General features: G+C 36.4%; 1 pseudogene across 1 annotated transcript in view; it reads left to right on the top strand.

Annotated features, from left to right (window-relative positions):
* Positions 1 to 1,503: 1,503 nt before the first annotated feature.
* Positions 1,504 to 19,576, top strand: part of LOC306910468 (fibrocystin-L-like) — a 43,585-nt pseudogene continuing 25,512 nt past the window's right edge. Inside the window, exons 1-37 of the transcript in view lie at positions 1,504 to 1,534; positions 1,718 to 1,844; positions 3,091 to 3,168; positions 3,364 to 3,499; positions 4,023 to 4,134; positions 4,231 to 4,288; positions 4,396 to 4,486; positions 4,619 to 4,672; positions 4,747 to 4,820; positions 4,909 to 4,951; positions 5,047 to 5,117; positions 5,199 to 5,309; positions 5,746 to 5,835; positions 7,226 to 7,491; positions 7,610 to 7,662; positions 8,564 to 8,741; positions 8,885 to 9,020; positions 9,566 to 9,709; positions 9,808 to 9,962; positions 10,072 to 10,179; positions 11,429 to 11,557; positions 11,688 to 11,815; positions 11,942 to 12,105; positions 12,301 to 12,464; positions 12,974 to 13,109; positions 13,302 to 13,456; positions 13,660 to 13,782; positions 14,387 to 14,492; positions 14,576 to 14,683; positions 15,105 to 15,269; positions 15,411 to 15,532; positions 15,864 to 15,996; positions 17,129 to 17,321; positions 17,588 to 17,730; positions 17,976 to 18,080; positions 19,042 to 19,236; positions 19,386 to 19,556. The product of the transcript in view is annotated as a fibrocystin-L-like (transcript). The remainder of the gene's footprint in view (positions 1,535 to 1,717; positions 1,845 to 3,090; positions 3,169 to 3,363; positions 3,500 to 4,022; positions 4,135 to 4,230; positions 4,289 to 4,395; positions 4,487 to 4,618; positions 4,673 to 4,746; positions 4,821 to 4,908; positions 4,952 to 5,046; positions 5,118 to 5,198; positions 5,310 to 5,745; positions 5,836 to 7,225; positions 7,492 to 7,609; positions 7,663 to 8,563; positions 8,742 to 8,884; positions 9,021 to 9,565; positions 9,710 to 9,807; positions 9,963 to 10,071; positions 10,180 to 11,428; positions 11,558 to 11,687; positions 11,816 to 11,941; positions 12,106 to 12,300; positions 12,465 to 12,973; positions 13,110 to 13,301; positions 13,457 to 13,659; positions 13,783 to 14,386; positions 14,493 to 14,575; positions 14,684 to 15,104; positions 15,270 to 15,410; positions 15,533 to 15,863; positions 15,997 to 17,128; positions 17,322 to 17,587; positions 17,731 to 17,975; positions 18,081 to 19,041; positions 19,237 to 19,385; positions 19,557 to 19,576) is intronic.

Raw genomic sequence — 19,576 nt, 5'->3', positions numbered from 1 at the left:
CTGTTTGTTATTTCTGACAATAATGACGTATTTTTTAATAAATAGAGACATTAACCACTGTGAAGATGTGCAACCCTGTCATTGTGCTGTTATAATGAGCCGCCACAAGAGAGCAGTGAAGTCCGATTCTCACCACACCAGCAGAGTCAGGAAAATGATATAACAAACATGCATATTTCAAAGTATTATCCTTAAAGGAATAGTTCCCCTAAAAATATGGTCATCATTTGCTCGCCCTCCAGTTGTTACAAACCTGTATACATTTCTTTGTCTTGCTGAACACAAATGGAAATATTTTGCAACTAAGCCATTTTTGGTCACCATTGACTCCACAGTTAGTCTTTTGTGTCCCTATAGCATAACAATACTGCAAACTTAAGTGTATTTACGTAAGTGTAACGGTCACTTATTGTTTCATGTGCCTTTATTAGTTAAAATGTTTATAAAGTGTGGTCCAAATCACTGTCTGTATAAATCAATGGATTTTTTTCTGATGGCCCAGTTGGGCTACTGGTTCAGTTTTGTACTTGCCCTGCCAAATGTTTCACTGCATGGCATCACCACAAAAAAGGACCACGAACAGCCCCAAAACACGTCTACCGCCTATATAATATACACATTTTCAGACGTGAGCTAGCCAGACAGGTTTAAAACTTAAAAAAGATCTTGAAGTTTGGTTTGAAGATGAAAAATGTATCTAGCACAATATTGTCAAACACACGTATGCCTGCTTTGGACATACAGTATATGAACAGGGTTGTGGGACATCAAAAGCAGTGAAGGATTAATCTATCTGCCTTAAAAAAATCTGTCTGGGGTGTGTTTACCAAAAGCATTCTTAGCAATGTCATAAATGCCATTGAACTCTATTGATAAGGAAGGAGAATAGAAACCATTGTGTTAGAATTAATGTCAATGGAGGAGAGATCCACCACACTGAATAAAGTGCTTTTCTTATTTTATGAATCGACTGCCTGTCCACTCATTTTCAACATGTTGAAATAATACTTTAGCTGGGAACTATATGTAGGTTTTACGTAAAACATACAGCCAGCAGGTTGTTATTGCTGAATAGAACAAAATTTTTGGTCAGGATGAAATGAAGCGAATGGTCTTGCATCACACTGAAGGGGTTTATTTCGGGGTATATTTTCTTTCTTTGGCTTTCAGAATTCACCAATTAAAATAAGATGACTGAATTGAAATGACTGCCATGGATGATTATGAAGGTGATGTTAAGAGCTGATTGCTCTGCTACATGTGTCTTATCATTTGTGAAATGTCTTTATGTGGAATCATATGAATAAGCAAGAATATTACTAAATATAACTGAATTAAAAAAATTAGGAGACACCAACAGGTTTAACTGCACGTAGGACATACCACTGTGTATGTGTTTAGATTGACAACAATGATTGACACACAGATTAAAAATGAAAGGGAAACTGGTCCTGTTTCCAACCTGAGAGCAGGTATATAAGAAGGAGTTCGGTTAGGATTGTTAGTGTGAGAGTTTCCCGAGAGAACTTAACAGGTATGTGGATCTCCATGATGGTTCATGCAAACGTTGAATAACTGCAATTAATTTAATATATGTATTATAATAATCAATATTTATGCTACATTAGGCTGTATGCTACGCAGTTTATTCGTTCATTTAAATAAAATAAGATCCTACTATTTTCTAAACTGGCACTAAACATTCTTTTTAACACAGGTATCTTGGTGATAACTGCAGGTGGCATTTGAGGGGCGCCTGAGACTATCAGAAAAGATGGGGCATGTGTGCCAGCGGTTCCATGTGACGCTTGCAGCTGTTTGTATATTGCTGTGGAGCTCCGCAGGTACGAGCTATCTTTATTTTTCTGTATTCGTATTGGCTCCAACTTACTAGCTATTCATACAATGTATCACTCTGACCGTCTGAATGCCAGACCTAAGGGGCCTCGTAAAAGGCCTAAAATAATGAACTTGGGGTCTCCTTGTTTTTCATTAAAACTATACTAAAAACCTTTAGAATTTTTTTTGTCAGATTTTTACGCGAAAACAAAATACTACTGTCCAATACTTTAGGCTACTGTCCAAATTATTATCCACTATTTTTCCAAATTTCATAACATGCTAATTAAAAAGAAAGTTTTATCTGAAAAATCATGCATCCTCATGTGCCACATGATGACACATGATACAGACCAAGCTTGCCACGCCGGTTTTTCGTGGAATTGGACTACTTTTAAACTGATTCCCTTGAGTTGTTTTTTATTCCGCGGGTTGAATTTGACATAAAGTATTCATAAATTGTACTTGACCTAAATTGAACTAATTTACTCCACCGAATGTAGCCTATAATAAAACTAAATGGCCCAATAAATATGTAAAATCTGTAAAATAGTTGATTCACTTTTCCAATATGCCGTAGGTCAGATCATTTCATTTATGTAAATATATTATTTCAATGACTACTGCTATGTCATTATTTTCATTGAATGGAGTGTCTAATACATAATAGTTACTGTAAAATATATATTTATTGTATAAGTGTGGCATATTTTGAGTTGTGGTGTTTGGGCCACAAAGTGGTGGAAAATATGAAAAAAAATGTTTGAAAACTTTTGCGTTTCCCCAAGAATATTTTGTTTCCTCAGAAAACTTTGGCATTCCACAGGGATTATTTGACGTTCCCTTGCAAAGGCAAGATCCGACTTAGACGAGTAGGCTTCCCTTCTGCTTTCGCCCAATGGAATGAAAAGCTTTTTCTTCTTCTGCATTTGTTCATGTGATTATTTTCATATGAACATCATCAGTAGAATGATCACGTTTAAAACGCTTGTGACTGGCTGGTTTGGCAACTTTGAACAGACAGCCACTATTGACTCGTCTCCTGCTATCGCTCCAAGAAACTGATTTGTTTTTCTGCCATTGTTTATATGGATCTCTTTTATAACGGATTATTAGCCATTTTAGGACATTTATTGCGTGCAATGTCAAATTAATTGTAATCCAAACTATCATGTGATTGATGCCTGTTTGCACTACATCATATTGTTGTCATTCAACAAATGAGACCGTTTTAAATCACCTTTCATGCAGGTGCGCAGATGGTCAGCAGGATAACCCCCTATGCTGGCAGCATCAATGGAGGAACGAGACTGACCATAGAGGGTGAAGGTATTACAAAACAATGTGCTATCAACAGTTAATATTTTGTCAATGAAAGTCGTTTTTGGATGAAACATATTTACAGTGCATTTGGACTATGTTGATTAAGCTGTAAATAGTGGCAATAGAAAATATTTTTGTGTCCTTTATGAAACTCTTACTGTCTAATAGGCTTCACTGTAGCTTTGGATAATTTTTCCACAGGTTTTGCCAGTCAGTTCAGTTTAAATGCTGATGACACAAACATTGGCAACAGTGTGACACTGGTGTCTCGGACAAGATCTATTCCATGTGATGTCGAAACAGTCAGTCACTCCAAACAGATTGTGTGTTACACAAGGCAAGAAATTACCCAGTTCAAAATATGTTTGTATTCATGCTTTTTTACTAATAGTGGATAGTAAATATGGGTAGACAAAACCGTACACTAAAGTCACTGTTCGGTATGTACAGTTTTTCTTATTTGTATTTATTATGTGCAGAGTTGCAATTTATAATTTGTTCCACATAGCAACATTTACTGTTCTCTGTGGTCCACTGATAGTCTTAGAAAGGTTTCTATACCCCCCAAAACCATATAATTAGTAAGTAATAATTACATTTAATTCGTAAGTGATAGACTATTTTGGCCTGTTTAGAAGTCTGTTTTTAAACAAGCATACCCCCCAATATTAATTATATATTCTGAATATTTGTATTATTTTATTCCACTGTATTGTGGAGCACATTAAATCTTACTTTGTGCTCACCTTTTAGATGCATAAATTAGAAATGCATAAATTAGACATTTTAATTCTATGAAAAAGCTCAACTGTGTAATGTCATTATGTTCCTTAAACAAGTCAATGAATTGTCTCATTCAGACCTCTGCCAGAAGATGACTATAACATACAGGTCAGTGTGGATGGTGTCCCTATTCCTGCAAGTCAAATCTGTAATGGCTACTATTGGTGGTATAGCTACTGCAGGTTCCAGGTAAATGAGAAAGACTTCATTGAAATGTTAACTATCAAAAATACTCCTATTATTCTAAAACAGTTCAACATACAAATACATGCTATGCTTTTTCAGAGTAGATATTACTATACACCGACCATTTATAGTATTGGCCCACGATCAGGTCTTCCAGGTAAGATTCTTGTTTTAGGTGGTTTGTCTTAGCTATAGCATTATTATTATCCTTTTTATAGTTTAAAGTGAAGTGATATAATAACTTCTTATTTTATCAATGTATAGGGACTGTGGTTACAATGAGAGGAAGAATTATTACTGATGTGTATGGAAGCAATACAGACAGGAGTTCCAATGGTCGTGCAAGATTTGTGAGGTCTGGACATTTTTATGCACAATAAATAAAAATAAATGAATTTAACTATAATGATATTAAATTAAATGTTTAATTCTCAAAATCTCTTGACAATAGGTTTATCTGATTCCTCTTTTTTTTGTGTATTCTCAGGGCAAACATGGGCGGCATGCCTTGTGAACTACTGAAACCTAATTCAGATGAAAAGTAAGCAAATATAAATGTAGCAATGAAAATGCTAAAGTTTGATGTAAATTGCATAATTTTCCTTTTATTTCCAGGTACGGACTGAAATTAGACTATGTGAACAGTGATTCGGGGGAGATGAGTTGCAAAATGACAGGAACTTATGTTGGTGAGAGATTTTCATTATTCAATTAAAATATTTAATATAAAGTAATTTACAGTTTTGTTGAATAATCTGTTGCTATCTTTGTCCTCAGGTCATCACAACCTCAGTTACAGTCTGGATGGTGAATATGGAAGGTTAGAGAAGTTTGATACTTTACACCAAATTTACACTGAAGTTTCTTCATCTCATCAATGTTGTTAAAAGTCTCAACAAAACACATATTCTTTAGGAGTCTGCCAGACTTTGGAATTTTCAGTGTCTCTGCATTAAACAATCTTGCCATGTTCCAGACATACGCAGGTGTGGAACAACTTTTATTTCAAAATTTAAAATTTTCTGAAAATCTTGGACTGTTGTTGATTTATGTGTCTCTCATTCCAGAGGTGACAGGAGTTTCTCCGTCTGAGGGCAGCATGTTGGGCGGCACGTTACTCACGATTCAGGGAAACTACTTTGACGAGACCGACCGGCCAGCAGTGGTTTTAGTAGGAGGTAAACCTGATGTTCTGTCACCTGTCAATGTTTATGCAGTGTTCAAAAGTCCACAATGGAAATCTGGGGTTCAAAATCTAACCTGAACCTAGGAATAAACTATGTTTGAAATTCAAATTATTTCAATTTAAAATTAAATTGAAATATTGACGGTTCTGAACTATATCTTGGTTAGGAATCAAATAAGCAAAATTATGAACTGACAATTTCATCAAGTTATCAGATTCCAGGCAAGCTCATGTGCATGCGAAAACAAACAGTGACATGCTAAATAATGAGACTTTCAAGTAAACTTTGACAAGTAAAATATTAATTCAAATTATGCTGATGATAAAATATTAAATGGAACAGTAGCAACCAGTGGAGACCAATATATTTATTGAAAGGACCACACATATTTGAAGTAACGTATTCATGTTTTGGTTTTTATCTTTAGGTCACGAGTGTCAGATTCGGAACATATCAGATGAGAAGATAGTCTGCATGACTCCTGGTTATGAAATAACCAACATGACAGTGTTTCCAGGTGAGAAATGAAATCTGGGGCTGATTCCGTCAGATATCTCTCTCTATATTGTCTAATGCCACACTCCAATATTTGCTGTTGGTTGCTGACTTAATCTGAATTATTCAATAAAAGTAATTGTGACAGTGATAACTGCCCCTACATCCCAATTATGCTAAATACAATGATGCTAGAATGCTGCAACAAAATATCTGCAGTTTGCATTTCTTAAACTAAAACATTCACATTACTAAAAAAAAGATAAAAATAATTATTACATATAATATTGACCACATGACATGAGTCACATTATTTGAGACAAATGTGACAAACTACTTAACTGATGCATGATGATGATCATTTAAAAAAACAATGTACAAGGTTTAAATGTGGCTTATGTTATCTTGTAGCATTGTCAGACTTCTTCACTAAATTTGAGCTTTGACTCAAATGTTAAAAGCATTTCACTTGAACACGACTGTATGTTAACTGGTGTAGTATACACAGAGCTGCAGATTACTTATGAATTGTTATCAGTTACTGATAAAAAATTAGTTCACCCAAAAATTAATATTCTGTCATCATTTACTCACCTGCAAATTTTTCCAAACCTGTATAAATGTATTAGTTATGCCGAAACACAAACAAATTAAGATATCTAGAAGAATGTCAGTAACCAGTGACCAAACAAATCTCCGATTGACTCCCATAATATTTATTTTCCCTATATATGGCAGTAAATGTTGGAAGTTGTATTCTTCCAAATGTCTTCCTTTGTGTTTAGCAGAACAAAGACATTTAAACAGGTTTGGAGGGTGAGTAAATTTTACCCGAATTTTCATTCTTGGGTAAACTACACTCTTAAAAATAAAGTTACTTCAAAAGGTTCTTTGATGCCATAGAAGAACCTTTTTGTCTAAATGGTTCCCAATAAGAATGTTTAACATCCAAAGATCCTTTCTGTTTCACAAAAGGTTCTTTGTTGCGATAAAAGGTTCTTCAGATTATGAATGGGTAAGAAAGAGATGGTTCTTTAAAGAACTTTTGACTAACTGGTTCTTTGTATAACCAAAAATGGTTATTTTATGGCATCGCTAGTGAAGAATCTTATAAGCACCTTTATATTCAAGATACAGGACATAGGACATCTTGCTAGCCAGAAATCAGTTTGTATCCTAAGAAGTCGATAATGACATTTTCAGTGTTTAGACTACTCTTGCTGACAATGAGCGTATATAACATTCATTCCCTCTTCTATGTCAAATACATTTTATGACACTATCTTGGGTGTATAAAAATCTTTATATTTGAAATTATTACATGATTAAAATGCAATTCCTACGAACCTATTCAACAAAATAATGTGCTAAAAAATACTGCTTGTATTAATTTTTGGTAAAATTGTTTGCAGGCAGTAGAGGATTCCAAATGGAGATGTGGAATGACACTAATACGAACAATCTAGAAGATGTTCTGACCTATAATGCCAGCAGGCCGGGTTATTCTGTGCAGTGGCTGGATTCTCTGTCCTTTGTGTGGCCCGCTGGAGTCCGTAACTTTGTGGCTCGATTGAGTGGATTCTTTGTTCCAACAGAAACAGACAACTACTACTTCACAAACAATGGATACAGTAATTGCCGGATGTATTTCAGCAAGACAGGTGTTCCCAAGGATAAAGTAAGAGAATCACTGTAAAATAAATAATTTTATAATTTAATTTATATTTGTAATAAAATAAAATGAATTATAAAATTTTACGGATATTCAATTCTTTAACCTTTATACCTTTGTCCAGGTTAGAATTGAATTCCAGAAATCAGAGGTCATGCGCTTAGAAAAAGGAAAACCGTAAGTGAAGATTTAATTCCATTAAGATATCAATCTGGCTAATATTTTGCAATTTCACGTGACTATGTGTGATATTGTATTTATATAACAGTTTGACAGCACAAGTGTGTGGAGAAATCAGAAACAACTCAAATGAGAATCTATTACTCTTTTATGACATATCGCTTATTGCTCCCTGAACTCTTTGTAAGTCGCTTTGGATAAAAGCATCTGCTAAATGACTAAATGTAAATGTAAAAGTGAGTGAGTGAGTGTCCTCTTTTGTGGGGAACAAAGCAGATTTAAGGCTGAGCATGACAGTAAAACAAGCCTCTACTCATTTTAAACCACTGTAGAATTAGAAACGCAGGAATGTGCTGCTTCAGTGAAGTTATTACTGTAAATCTGAGAGGTTATTAGTGAGAAATAATAAGGCAGGAGGTGTGTGTGTGAATGAAACAGAGAGAGACTGTCAGGGGCAACGTTTTTTGATGCCACTACCCTACTTTTCCATTGTTTTTGCAAGTGTAGCAAGCATTTGTTGGCATGGCAGTTTATCAAAGGCGTGTCTTGACTGTTGAATGTGAGTGCATTTTAGTTTCAGTTTTCTTATCATAATTGTATTGTTTAGGCATTGTATTAAATGTGCGATTTGATGGATTTTGTTGTATGTTAATTTTATTAAATAAACAATTTGTTTAATGGGGCCTGTAGTTAAATCAAGTAATTGTTCTTCTTGGTTTCTTTTGCTTGATATCAGAAATAATGTACACTATTGTGTATCGGAAGTTAAAGACAGTCCACGGACATGGGCATGCGCAGTGAAATTTGTTATCTTGTCACTTTGAAACCGTCTATACTGCTTGTAACAACCTCTTCCTTGATTATAAAATTTTGCTCTGCTGCTTTCAATGTGCTGCAGGTACTACATTGAAGTTCTAGTTCAGGGAAGTTATTATTATTATTATTATTACTATCAAGCTTCATTCAATGTGGGCTTCTTCAAAGACATCAGCCCTTTCACTGCCAAGCAGACAACAGAAGCTGTTCAAGAGAAACAGCAGATAATCGCCAGCTATGATGTTTTTCCTGAGAGGCAGGTAAGACTAACCCAGAAGCAGTATAGTTCCCAGAAGAAGTTAGTGGTGTTTAGAAATTCATACTGACCCTACAAAAACTGTAAAGGATAGTCATATATATAATCAACTGTCCCTGTGTATTTTTTTATTCTCTGCTGTTATAGGTGGTTAGTTTTAAGGGATGGACACCTGTAAGTGCTGTCCAAGATGTGCAGACTTTGAGAGTCAGCAGTGACTGTTTTTCCATGGGTTTCTGTGACAACACATACTACTTTCTGGCATATGGAGACCATAGAACAGGTACATTACTGTTACTCACATATTCCTGACACTTTAGATTACAGCAGCTTTAGATAAACAGTATTTATCTAATTGCAATAATAATGTACCTCTACAGTACATACAGTATCTGTAGGGAAAAGGGGACAAAGTTTGGGGAATAAAGGGGTAAGAATAAACAAAATTGTAGGGCTACCTATTTTATAATTACGTGGTATGTTTGAAAATCTCAAAGTAAAAACTGTTACATTGTAGTATACAGACACCAAAAATTAAGCAAGTATCAAACACATGCTTCATTTGCACTTTCTGCTTGCGCAGAAACTCAGCACATCATTTCCCCAAATGTCATGTTTGCTTTAATAATACATTAAGTACCCTGTAGCTAAAAATACGTATCCCTTAGTTTTAAAATACTTAAATATGTATTAAAATTTTCCTCACTCTTACCCTTTAATCCCCAAACTTTGCATATTGTTCCCCTTTACCTACAGATACGTTCTCTAAAGGTACATTATTATAATTTGCTGTTTTATTGTTTCCTGACATTGTTTTACATGTGACAGGACCGATTCCAGTCAGTGCATCAGCGCTGGAATTGCAGAACGCTCTGAATGATTTAAGGACAGTAAAACCAGACACAGTTACAGTCACAAAGGAGGAACTGAGCACAGAAGCACTTTACAATGTGACATTCAACTCAAACAGAGGTTAACGAAAAAACGATCACTGAATTGTCAACTCTAAATTTAAAGAAATGTGAAAGGTCTCATTGACCTGTAAAATCTTGTAACTGTCTTGATCTCAGGTGACTTTGAAGATCTTCAATATTTGACCATGGGGTCAGATGTAAACATCACAGTTACTGAGATAGTCAAAGGGAAGGCCAGTCTGGAGACTTTCACACTGCAGTGGGGTGGAGCTTCATCACCTCCTTTGACATATGATGCATCCGAATCTGAGGTTTTTGATTTTGTATTTGTGTTTATATATACAATCTGATAAAGTGCTAAAGGCAAAACGTTTTTATATTCTTTTTACGTCTTATGAAACTTTTGGTTTGTGATTAAAGGTGCTGGATGCTATAAATGTGATGATCTCAGCTAAATGTCCAGCACAGATTCCAACCGCTGAGAATACAAAAGTGAAATATTTCAGAGATTATGAAGATGGCAGATCAGTAAGTACAGCTTGTTTTGCATTGTAATGTAATGTAATTTACTGTGTTGGTAATAAAGCCTCACACACAATGCTTGAAATTAAAAAGTTCTGTCATGATAACCATTTATTACAAAAATGTACATAAACCTTGCAGAATCTGAAAAGTGATCCCAAGTCTATCCTGCAGAGTATTTGATTTTCAGCAAATATGCATATTTGACCCTGGTCCGGCAATACCTGTGTGATGTTAAGAGCCATCTTTTGACACTGAGCAGAATCGAGAGACTCATATACAACCTTTTTAAAAAGATACAAACACTCCTCAAGACGTCAACACAATATATTAAAAGTCGGGTGTATGTAAACAGGTTTGGTGATTGTTTGGACAGGGTGACCAGTGTCAATTGGTAAATTGTTATTATTTAGTTTAAATATCGTATTTTCTTATTTAGTAATGCACTTCAGAAGCTAAAAATTCGACATATATAAAGTATATACTTGTTTCCAAGAAACAATTTTCATATCATTTTCAGATTTTACACCCAGCTGACATAATGTACAGTATTGTGTAGACATCTTGAACATTTGTGAGTTTGTCAGTTCTCCTCAGTGTCAAAAGATGGATCTCAACATTATATGGTCACTGGTGAGCAGGGGTCAAATATTGTGTGCAGAAGCTGCTGAAAATTAAAGATCTGGAGAGCTTTTCTGAGTACCAGTGTACAGTGTAATGGCTCAGATCAAATATGAAACTCCTCAAATATTGCAAAAAAACCTGTAATTGATGAGCTAAGTTACATCATAGAATATTAAGAATCAAGTGTACGTGAACTATTGAGCAGGGTAATTTTTAGAAATTCAGTTGATATTTTGTGTTGTGAACTTTATGTAAACATTTCTAATGCAAAATAACTAGTTCAGGGCTAAACCAGTTTATTTAAGAGTGTCATGTAAGTTAAACTCCCAGTGCAATTAAACATAATTTGAAAATTTTAAAAAGTCATGAAATATTGCAGTGTGATGTTGCCCTCATGAGAAAACCTGAAAATGCACTTCCGTCCTGTAGTGACTTTCCATCTTAAATTACATATGTTAGATGGCTTGGCTGGGGGGTTTGTTATCTCCTCCCCTTCAACTTTTAGTCTGCTGCCAATTCCATTTAAAAATGCAACGGCTGTTTATGTACAGCTGGTTCACAGACTTTAACTTTTGATCACCACTTTGCCAAAAGCACCAAAGTAATGTACAGCTTTCTGTCTGTCAACCAGTATCATGGATACGTGGTCTCTGATTCTGAAGCTTTCTGCGGCCGCTGGTCTCTAAGAAACCCATATTATGTTTTCTACTATTATGACCAGTACCAGTACAACCCAGTGCCACTACAGACATACAATATTGTAAGCATCACTAAACATCTCAATAATTCCTCCATCCTTTTTGAAAATGATTTTCCTCAGTATGGAATAAAATTCTCTGAGATCGAAATTTTCTCCAATGACATTTTTGAATACTGTATTTTTATTGTAGCTCTGCTTGGCCTACAAAGGCCGTCTGGCGAATGCACTTAAAATGCATTTCACTTACCAAAGAAGCGATTCTGAGTATTACCAGGATATGGAAACACAAATCTCTGTGCAGTTTGACTCAACGGATGAGTATGTTTAACCCTCTTTGCACAAATTCATCTTACATTCTTTGACTAGGGGATCTGCTAGACAAAAATACACTAAAATTACAACTAAATGCATTTTTTTGCATTGCATTGCCTTGTTTATTCTCAGGTGGAAATACAAGTGTGTGGATCTCATGGAATCTATTCCGCAAAACATCATAGGCTCTAACTACCAACTGCTTAGGCTCAGTGTGTCTGGAGAGAGCGCTAACTCGGTTTACTTCATAGATACTGTTCACATTGGAAAGGCAGAGACTGCTTTGGACCCTTCTGGTACTTTTTGGATATATTATGGTGGTGTAAAACATGACTGTAAATATCGACATAAAAAGGTTTGACAAAAAAGCCATTAGAGACGATGTTTTTCTGAAGTTATTTTAAGATGGAACAATGCAAGGAAGCCTTATTCATTACAGTCATATTACAATTCTGCTTAAATACACAAATTGAATAAGTGTTTCTCCACAGTTATAATGCAGAGAAGTCCACCGGCTCTTGGCAGCTCAGGACCCTTCTTTTACAGCATTTATGTCCACAAACAAGCAAGTGCTTCAGAAGTCAGTTATGAGATCACAGCAACGCCATACTACTGTGGCTTTGGCATCCCGTTGCTTGAAGTTGGCTTTCTAGAGGTGAGTCAAATTAAACGTTATGCCAAACCCATTTGACATTCTACTAACACAACAGAGAAGAAACTGTATGTACTGAATGACATTTATAAGTCTAACTTGTTTATAAAACTATTGAAACTTGATCCTGTGACAAATGTCATTTTTCTATTCCCTACAGTCTGTTTTGCTGTGTGTCTATGGGTCCACATCATTGTTGCTGCTGAAACAGCTAATTAGATTTTAGAATTTGGTTCAGTGCTAATGTTAGGTTTAGGACTGGGTTAGGGGCTTGTACACCTTTTCTTTCAACATATTATTCCCTCTAGTTAGGCATCATTATAATAACTTAGTTTCTTTAATAGGATTGTAGTTTCAAAATATGAACAACAAAATCCTTACTCAGCAAAATCAGGATGTACATTTGTGTGTGCTGTGGATGATTGCATAACTGTCCCGACCACATTTTAACATGTAAAATGTGTGCCAAATAAAACATTCTCAACATTAAATATTTGATTTCTGTGCTTTAGAAAATGCCAAACAGCACAGAGGACAAACTGGTTCAACACCAGGACAATGCCACAGTCACTATTAGGCGTGTTCACAAAGCCAGTCCACCTCTTACTGGAACCTTTGATGTGGAGATCTACGGTCGACATGTTGAGGGTAAACATGATTGCTACAGTTTTATCATCCAAATAAGTTAGCTTACTAAAAATCCAAACTTTGCACAACAGACTTTTGCTCTTTGTTTTGTTTCTGAAATAAAATAGTGCTGGATTTTCCTTCTCACGTAATTGACAACCTTCAGTGGTTTAACTGGAAATGTATATCTTTGGTGTGGTGTTTGTACCTCAGGTCTGCCAGTGAACATCAGTGCTGTTGACCTGCAGTACGCACTACAGGGGATTCCAGAGCTCGGCCAGCTGGAAGTGCAGAGATCTGGAGATTGTACAGGCTACACGTGGGACATCCGGTGGCTCACCATCCCAGGCAACCAGCCACTGTTAGAGGCAAGAAACAATAAACTAATAACACCAAATCAGATTGAGCACCATGAAATCTGTCAATCACCTATGAAAAGCACAAAAAAGATCTCTTTAATATCAGTCTTGCAGTTTGCGAACCACAAACCATTCAATGCCATATAATCTGATTGCTGTTTAACGCATTCATTTCACAACCTTAAATGAATACTTTATAATGTGCTAACCAGATTAATTCCTCTGCCGTGGTCGGCGTGAACCCTTCAGTGACATCAATAGAGATCATGCAAGGAGGCCACTTAAAACAAAGAATTACGGGAGACTTTCTGCGTATCCCTGCAGATAAACCACAGGTGCATTTCCCACACACTACAGATCTTTAAAACAATACTTGTTTCTTCCATACATACTGTACAGAATAAATCCACATGAATGTGTGGCCTGTGTCGTTGTTCTTCCTCATGCCACCTGAGCATTCAATCATGTAACAGAATGCGTCATTTTGAAAGGCCTGTTAGAGAAGGTTATGTAACTCTTTCTGAATACTCATTGTTATGGGATTTAAATTCTAGCTTGACAGCCTTGGTCACCCTTTACTTTTATTCTATGAAAAATAGACGACTAAACCTTTAGTATTAATAACTTCGGTTTCTACACAGAAGAAAGAAAGTAATATATTTTCCTAACAATGAGGGTTAGTAAATAGGCCTACCAGAATGTTCACTATTCCTTCAACACATTTTATGACTGTAGTTTCTCCTGAGCCACGTTCCAAAAAAGTGTTGGCAGGAGGAACAAAACTACTGTAAAAAATAGCCATATAAATCATTAGCTAAACTTTTTAAAAGGGAGGGGGAAATTGTACTTGTAAATTTGACATTAAAGCACAATCCAAAGTTGGTGCATTAAAGTGTTTACATATAATATGTGCCTATTTAATTGCATGTTATCCATAAGGTGGAGGTTTTCATCAACGGCATCCCATCAAGGTGTTCAGGTGATTGCAGTTTCACATGGAGTGAGTCTAAGACCCCAACAGTGACTGGAGTTTCTCCTACAGAAGGTGCAGTAAACAATAAAGTTGCACATATAGTAAAAAGCTGTCATATGTGTTTTTTGGTTTCTGAAACTTGACTTGTATTTCAGGTTCCAGTGGTTTGGCAACCGTTGTTAACATAACCGGATCTGGATTTGAGGGAGGCAGCATCACAGTAAAGACGGGTGATGTGGAATGTTCTGTTCAAGAGGTCTCCAGTAAGTCAAAAAAATAATGTTTTTATCTAGTCCCATGAAATAAAAATGAGTTCTAAAGCTTTAAGCCCATGTCTGTCTGTGTCTTTAGGATCACATGTGTCCACACCAGACATGATGCATATCTTTTTTTTTACTAATACTGTATAGAACGTACTGTAATTTTAAACAATATGGAAAAGATATAATCTAATTTGTTGCAATGTTGCATTGTGTCTGGCATGAACACTGTGTTACTTGAAAAATAACAGGCAGGCAGGGTTTTTTATTAAGATTGGAGTTGAAGCTTGCAGGACAGTCGATCGCCAGGAGCAGGACTGGGCACCACTGATGCACTGTATAAGATGTACAGCGTGAAGTAAAGTTCATGGGGACTTTGTTATTTTATACATTATTTAAGAAGAACCTTATTTTTGTGTTTTAGGGACCTATATAACCTGCAAAGTTGGTCCAGCAAGTGCTGGCATCCAACCAGTGTCTCTGAGTTTCTCTGGCCTGGGCAATGCCCGATACCAGAATGGCACCAGTTTTAACTTCACACACCTGTTAGGAGTGACCTCCATATACCCCACCACAGGAAGTACATCAGGTACATGACAACACTATGTAAAAAACACTTAAATAGCTGTATTAGCTGTATACACAGATACACAGCAAGTGCACCATTAGGGTTTATTTGCCCTATCTTACGACCAGGTTTACTACTAACAAGATTTTTCTCTCTTCATAGGAGGAGCGATTCTTACTGTGTCTGGTTATGGATTCAGTATCAATACATATGTTACCATTGGCACTCAGACGTGTAATGTTATTGAAGCAGAATCAACCCACCTGAGATGCATAGTTCCTGCTGTAAGTGAAGGGATTTATCAGATTAGTTTTTTCTGATTTTCTTTGAGGGGCCTTAGTATTATAAAATGAATATTCATCTCTGCGACATAACTTTGGCATTTTTTCAGGCTTGAAACATCACCTGCGGTGACAACATAAATAAAATATTTTCTACTTTTGGTGCTGCAGTGTGCCAACTTAAATATTTAGCTCAAAAATTCTTTCACTGCCGCAACAATGTAGTTAAATGCAATTAAATAAAACTTAGCAGTTAAAAGTTAACAGATATTCAAGTAAACAGTGTTGCAGTCCATGTTACATGTATAAATGTTGTGTGTGACATGTCAATCAGGGGTCAGCAGGTCAACAGACTGTAACAGTGACCAAGGGAGAGATGACGGCAACATCAACTGAATCCTTCACATACAACAACACTCTGATGGCCACCATCACTGCTGTCAGCCCACTGACTACAACAGTATTCGGCAAGAATTATTCTATCTATCATCTATCTATCTATCTATCTATCTATCTATCTGTCTATCTGTCTATCTGTCTATCTGTCTATCTGTCTGTCTGTCTGTCTGTCTGTCTGTCTGTCTGTCTGTCTGTCTGTCTGTCTGTCTATCTATCTCTGTCTGTCTGTCTGTCTGTCTGTCTGTCTGTCTGTCTGTCTGTCTGTCTGTCTGTCTAACTTCGTATAACTTTTTTCTCTGCAAAAATACCCAGTCAGTGCTCTTAAGATTAAGCACATATATTGTTTTTAATATATATATTTAATACAGATTTTTCTTGTTGGTTCTGCTTACAACTGGTTTTATTGTACAGCATTACAAGCTGTCACATTTTATTGTGTTCTAATCGTATGTGTGCCGATACTTGATAATTGTTAAATCCAACCCTACTGTCAACAGTCAAGCCGAGGTCTGTTGCACAAAGCCAGTTTTAGTGGTTTCCCCTGTAGGTTTAGTTCAGACAGTTCTGTTTTTTCGGACTCAAGTAGGTGGACTGGTTTAAATTGAAACTGGTTTCATCGGCATGGTAACTTACGATACATGGCTAACTTGCTCTGGAGAATTTTTTATTCTGGGTAAAAGATCACAAACCCAAATGGGATCAGCCAGCTGTGAACAAAGTGACGAATATCTGACGCATCACAGTTAACGTTTTGAAGACCACTTTGACGCGAAAGAACTTTTAGGAAGAACAGTTTTATTTATTTACCACACAAGGACAATGAAGACCACTTTGCAATTGCTCACTATACAATTTAGGTTGTTTTGTCTTTCTGTACATCTTAGTTTTATAAAAACATTAGTTAAATATTTTAAATTGTAATATTTTCTATTTTTATTATAAAACTGTGAGATCTGGTCCTTGATTCTGATTGGTTGAGCCAAGTTCTAAGCTGCCCGCTAGCTGTTATGTCATAAAATACCCCTAAACTGCTGACCGCATTACTTGCATAGCCTAAATATCACTTTATTTACTACAAATCATCAGCATAGGCCCAACAATGTGTTAAATTATGAAATTCATTATCCTCTTCCCCAAACAAAGAGGGAAAGTGTTCTTTATAACAGAATGGTAATTTCCTTCCTTATTTCTGTGGTAAAGGGTTCAGGATTCTCACTATCCTTGGAACAAATTTTAAGGAGCGGATCAATGGCAGCTCTGTTCTGGTTGGTGAGACTGAGTGTGAAATGTTGCAGTGGACCAATGAAAACATTACCTGCATGTTGCCCAAACTCGCCCCAGCTGTATACGACATCCGCGTGAGAGTCGGGAACCAGGGCTACGCCAGAACCAGGTGTCAGATCACTACTGTAATCCATAACAGCACATTATAAACTTCTACAGCAGTGCAACTGCAGCATTTATATATAAATATATAAAGTCTAGAATATATGTATTTAATTATTTCTGAAAACATACTAATTTGTGTAATGATATTAAATCAAAGGTAAATGATTTAAAAGCTCCACCAAAGAGTCTCTTTATTCCTGAATGCAGTTCAAACCACTGATGATTCAGTTTAGAAGCAAATAAATCAATGTTTTTGTTTTCTTCATGTAGTGCTGGTGTTAATGCCACTATAGAGATTGTTCTGAAGGTGACAGGCTTCTCTCCACCGATGGGCTCCTTGTATGGAGGAACCACCATCACCATCAGAGGCTCTGGGTTCAGCTCGGTCCCTTCAGAAAACAATGTGACTCTGGGTAAGACAAGACCTCACAACCAAAATGTGTCAATTTCAACAAAAAAGTTTAAGGTGGGATTAATCATTTATACACTATTAGTAGCAACAAACAAAACTACAAAAAAAGATTGCCACTGATCCTGTAACTACTGAGATTAACAAATGTTCTGCCTTGATCTACAAAACAGAAAGAAATACACACCTTTGTTTAATAAAATGGCCGTAGTTATACTGTGGTTGTGAAACTGTGTTTTTCCCATGCAGGAGACACACAATGCAAGGTAACAGATGCTTCAGACCAACAACTGATGTGTGTGACCCAGCCGACAGACAAAATACACTTTGTGACCAACAAAGGTCTCCACCCTGGTAATATCCATTTAGTTTCACTTTCTTCTCACGAACATCACATACAACAGAATCAGTAACACAATGCCTGTCAATGTCAGTATGTGAATATGCGTCATATGTCAAAGATGTTAATCGACAAAGACTTGTTTTACACAATATAGTTTAAAGTTTATTCTTCCTACATTGCTGTGTGTGTGTGTACGTGTCTTGGTTTTTACTGTATATGTTAGTGGGGACCTAAGCCTGAATGCACACAGACTCATGGGGACCCGTGTCACTGTGGGGACCAAAATCGGGGCACAAAAGCTTATAAATTGTACAGAATGATAATTTTTGAAAATCTAAAAAGGCAAAATGTTTTCTACCATCTTTACGTTTAGGTGTTAGGATAAAATATAGAGTTTGTATAGTCTACAATTCATTACGCATATGGACTGTGGAGATAATAAAACATACATGAGTGGTGTGCGTGCGTGCGTTCGGTGCGTGTGTGTGTGTCTTTACATGCGTATAAACCGTGCCTTCGTTTGGGATCATTCTGGCAACAACAAAATTTAGTAATCTCTTAAAAATCCCACGGTGGAGAAGTTTCATCCCAGTACTGTGTAAAAGTCTATTAGATACTGTAACAGTAATACCAAGGCAAATATCTCCATGTCCCCTAGTAGCGGTCTGAATGCACACCCATGCCAACATGGCAGACAAGCCTATTCCAATAACGGGCAATAGCAAGAATTTGGTACTCTTAATGTAATCCAATCCTAATTTGTAATTCTAATCTGGACTTCAGTATCCTCAAAGGGTTCAAGAGGTGCTTAGTACCAAGGGAGTTCACATCGAATACAAACATTTGCCTGAAGGAGCCATTTTGTTATGGAAATAGTTTTTCTTGTTTGTGTACATATTTTCTTTTTGTAACAGATTCAACTGGCCTGTTTGTGTGTTTATGTATACTTTAAATTCTATGATGTGTGTTCAGTGTATGGTCAGGGTTTTGCCTGGAGCCCATCTGCAGTTATAGTCTCAGTTGGGGACACAGTGTTTTGGAGCTGGGAGGCACCGGGTTTTGCCTCTGATCTGGGCTACAGAGTCTTCAGTGTGTCCAGTCTCACCAGTACTGATTATGATAATGAAGGCATTGTTTTCAACAGTGGAGTCAACAAAACTGCCAGAGGTACAAAAAATACATCACCTATCTCACATCCAATAAGTATCAGTCAATCAATTTTTTGTATAAATTGTGTGTCACAGTGTCATTTTGATTGAGAAGTAAAATAAAATCTGACTGGTCGTGGTGTATCTTTTTGACTCTCTTGGCTTTAGGATTTTTCAGCCATCGTTTCACATCTCCTGGAGTTTATTACTACAGCAGCGGCTACATTGACTCCTATTACCAGACGACGCTACTGGGCGTAGTGACCGTCAGACCTCTGGAGGAGAGACTTGTTGGGCTTCAGGTGTCTGTAGCTGAAATACAGGCCTCTGTGAATTTGGGTACAACAGCAACACTTTCA

Source organism: Barbatula barbatula (assembly GCF_947034865.1).
Source record: "Barbatula barbatula genome assembly, chromosome: 21".
NCBI classification, from domain to species: Eukaryota; Metazoa; Chordata; class Actinopteri; order Cypriniformes; family Nemacheilidae; genus Barbatula; species Barbatula barbatula.
The sequence above is the reverse complement of the archived record's forward strand: the minus strand, read 5'-3'. Positions and strand labels throughout refer to the sequence as shown.